The sequence below is a fragment of the Heterodontus francisci genome, chromosome 21, assembly GCF_036365525.1.
Source record: "Heterodontus francisci isolate sHetFra1 chromosome 21, sHetFra1.hap1, whole genome shotgun sequence".
Lineage (NCBI taxonomy): Eukaryota > Metazoa > Chordata > Chondrichthyes > Heterodontiformes > Heterodontidae > Heterodontus > Heterodontus francisci.
In genome coordinates this window covers 25,590,364-25,594,860 of record NC_090391.1, presented here as the reverse complement: position 1 = coordinate 25,594,860, position 4,497 = coordinate 25,590,364, and positions in this window count along the sequence as shown.

The window sequence follows — 4,497 nt, the reverse complement described above, 5'->3', positions numbered from 1 at the left end:
AGAGAAGAACAACATGCGCTGGACATATTCAACAGGTCTGGCAATATCTGTTGGGAGAGAAGCAGAGTTAACGGTTCAGGTCTGTGACCTTTCATCAGAACTGATAAAGGTTAGAAAATAATTAGGTTTTAAACAAGTGAAGGGGAAGGAGTGCGGGAGGGAATAAAGGGGAAGGCGTTTGATAGGGGAGGAGAGATTAAATAACAAAGCTCTCTTGGAACAAAGGTAAGGTGTATGTTAATGCTTGTTGTGAAAGAAAAAGCAATCGTCCAGAGAGAGTGTTAATAGCAGAATAATGAGCAGCTCTGACTATATGAACAGCTGGTACATGGTTAAAAATAAAATATTAAAAATGGCCAGTCATGCTCTGAAGTTATTGAACTCAATGTTCAGCCCACATGGCTGTAGAGTACCTAATTGAAAGACCAGGTGCTGCTCCTCGAGCTAGCGTTGATGTTCACCGGATCACTGGAGCAGGCCAAAGACAGAAATGTTTGCCGAAGGGCAGGAGTGGTGGTGGGGTGTTGAAATGGCAAGCAACCAGAAACCCGGGGTCATGCTTTCGGTCTGAGAGGAGGTGTCCCGCAAAACGGTCATCCAATCTGCGTTTGGTCTCCCCAATGTCATTTCCCGGTACATTGATGACTGTATCGGTGCCGTTTCCTGCTCCCACCCCGAACCGGAAAACGTTATCAACTTTGCATCCAATTTATACCCTTCTCTCACCTTTACATGGTCCATTTCTGACACTCCCCTTCCCTTCCTCGACTTCTCTGTCTTTATCACTGGTGATAGGCTGTCCACTAATATTCAGTCGAAGCCCACCGACTCCCATAGCTACCACGACTACACGTCTTCGCACGCTGCCTCCTGTAAGGACTGCATTCCAGTCTCCCAGTTTCTCCAACTCTGACGCATCTGCTCTGATGACGCAACCTTCCACACCAATGCTTCTGATATGTTTACCTTTATCTTCAACTGAGGAATCTTCCTACTGTGGTTGACAGGGTCCTGAACCGTGTCCGACCCATTTCCCATACTTCTGCCCTCACCCCATCCCCACCCTCCCAGAACCGCGTCAGGGTTCCCCTTGTCCTCACTATCCACTCCTCCAACCTTCATAACCAAAGGATCATCCTGCACCCTTTGTGCCACATCGAGCGTCATGCAACCACCAAATGTACCTTCCCCTCCCTTCCCCTGTCAGCATTCCGAAAGAATCATTCCCTCCACAACACCCTGGTCCACTCCTCCATTACCCTCGATACCTCGTCCCCTTCCCACAGCATATTCCCATGCAATCGCAGGAGGTGTAATACCTGCCCATTTACCTCAGCTCTCCTCACTATCCAATGCCCCAAACACTACTTTCAGGTGAAGCGGCGATTTACCTGTACTCTTTCAACTTTAGTATGCTGTTTTCGCTGTTCACAATGTTGTCTCCTCTACAATAGGGAGACCAAACGCAGATTGGGTGATCGCTTTGCAGAACGCCTCCACTCAGTCCGAAATCATGACCCCGAATTTCTGGTTGCTTGCCATTTCAGCACTCCCCCCCTGCTCTTATGCCAACATTTCTGTCTTTGGCCAGCTCCAGTGTCCCAGTGAACAACAACGCAAGATCGAGGAGCAGCACCTGATCTTCTGATTAGGCACCTTACAGCCCTGTTGACGAAACATTGAGTTCAATAACTTCAGAGCATGAATGGCCTGTTTTTCAACCATGCTTTTCATTATTCTGCTATTAGCACTCTCTCTGGACTAATACGTTGTCTTTCACAAAAGGCATTAACACTTGTTTGCCTTTGTCCCAGGACAGTGTTGTTACTTAATCTCTCCCGCCTTATCAAACACCTTCCCCTTTTTGCTCTCCCCCACCCCCTCCCCTTCACTTGCTTAAAGCCTAATTCTTTTCGAACCTTTGCCAGTTCTGATAAAAGATCACAGACCTGAAACGTTAACTTTGCTTCTCTCTCCACAGATGCTACCAGACCTGCTGAATATTTCCAGCACTTATTGTTTTTATCTCATATTTCCAGCATCTGCAGTATTTTGCTTTTATTAGAAGAATGAGACGTGAACTCATCCAAACAGACACAATTCTTATCGTCTCCACAGGATTGATGTAAGATGGTTGTTTCCCCTGGTTTGCACATCCAGACCAGGGGCACAATCTCATAATAGAAAGTAAGCCATTTATGACTGTGAAGAGGAGGAATATTTTCATTCAGATGGTGGTGAATTCTTTACCCTAGAGGGCGGTGTAGGGTCAATCAGTGAGTATATTCAAGATAGAGATCGATCGGTTTCTACATAGTAATGCTATTAGGGTGTGGGGAGAACGTGGGAAAATGACATTGAGGTCCGGCTCGATATAGATGAATTGCAGAGTTTGCTTGAGGGGCCGAATGGCCTACTCATGCTCCTATTTCCTTTGTTCCTACGGACTGCATTTGTTTGAAATGCTGTATTAATTTCAGAGAATGTATTCGGTTAGGGACTGAATTGGTTTCAGTGACTGAGTTATTTTGGGCGGCTGTTTGAGTTTGAGGGAATGTATTCATTCCTGAAACTCCATTAGGTTGAGAGATGACTAATTTGAGAGACTGAATGAATTTGATGTGTTGTATTAGTTTGACATGTTGCACTAGTTTGAAGGGCTGAATTACTTTGAAGTGTTCGTCTGAGGAAAGGTACTAGGAACAGGTAAATATAAAGTTGAGTCACTGCATTAGTTTGATTGGCTGTATAAATTTTAGGATTTGTGTTACTTTGAGGCTCCGTATTAGTTTAAGTGGCTTTATTCATTTAAGGGACTGTATTAATTTGAGGGGATTTATTAGTTTAATGGGCTGTCTTAATTTGAGCGACTCTACTATTTTCCAGGGGATTGTAGTTTGAGGGTCTGTATTAGTTTGAGGGTTTGTATTAGTTTGAGTGGTTGTGTGAGTTTGCAGGGCTGTATTAGTTTGAGGATCCATACGCACAGTTTCTTTCTGTAATTGTTTCACCGAATGGTCACATTTAAAGTGAACAGCGACATCCCAGAGTACAGTATAGCAGCTCTGTGAGGGCACACTAATACGTTAGGAATTTAATTACTGAGTGGTCACAGCAGAGTGAAAGCCATCACTGAATCAATACTAGAAATACAGATGTGTGTGACGGTGTTTGAAGGAACTTCAACATTGTTGGGAGTACAGCTTCTAATTATCATGAGTTAAGTAATGTGATCAGAACCATACAGTCTTTGGGTTGTTCGAATTCAATCTCAGCACACAATATCTTCTATCACAACGGGGACTTAAATCACCTTAAATCTGCTTGTGCAAAATGATACATGACCAAATGTTTAACCTCAATGTCCACGTGGAGTTCCTGCAAAGTATAAATTAAAGGCTCTGGGACCACATTGCCTCAGAGCTTAATACAGATAGATTGCCTGCAACACGAATGTGACAGGCCACTTCACACAGAAAATGCATCAACCAATTAACTGTATCCAGAAAATATATTATGTTATCCTTGCCATCATCAGTGTTCCTGGTAAGTGACTATACCCATTGAAATTATGCAGATCTGTGTGTAAGCTGGTCTCTACTTTTGGTCTGTGCCTTATATAATTAAATGTTGGTCCACTTGCAACATATACAGACACCTGATCAGTGATAGCATTTCATTAAGTCAAAGCTCCTGAAATATCTATGTAGCTTTATTACATTGCTTCAACTGAAAATCAGGCTCGGGTTGTTGCACTCAGTATTGCTGCATTATACATTATTCTATTTCCTTGAATATTGTGTGTGGTTGAATAATACCTCAGCATAAACAAGTTTCGTAGGGAAGGTATTACTGGGTATATTTGTCAATGTAGAATTGTACTGAGTGTGGGTCACTAAACGGAGTGGAACACCTGATCCCTGTGACCATGTATTACTGAGAGTATCTGTCACTGCAGAACTGCACTGCGTCAGTCAAGCGCCCCAACTGCCAAGAATGAGGAAAATAAATTTCGCCACATGAACATTGATTTTTAAACTGTTGTTGGTGAAGAAAGAACTTGATTTGAAAAACAGTTGGAGACTATGGGTGGAGAGAACATTAGCATATCAGCAGACAGTACTTCAAAGGACAAAGGGATACTCACTGCTCCAGTTTAATCCACAATGGACTTTTGAATACCAGAAGTTGAAGCATTCTAGGTTAACTACTAAAATGGTCTAATACGCAAACAGCTGTGGTCAGACCAGTTTAGTCACATGACTAACTAACTGTTGGAGTTTCTTTGAATTTGAACTGGCCATAGGGTTAAAACTCAGAAGGCTGCCACTCCTGGGCTGGAAAAGACCGCTCTCCTGTCTGTTCTCATCTCCCTATCACCAGCTTCGGAAACCATTGAAGACATATGAACCCCAAGAGAGAATAGTCTCCGACAATGAACAAGGTTTAAGAAGAATACTGGGTCTCATCGAAAAGCAGGACTATTTTCAAAATGAC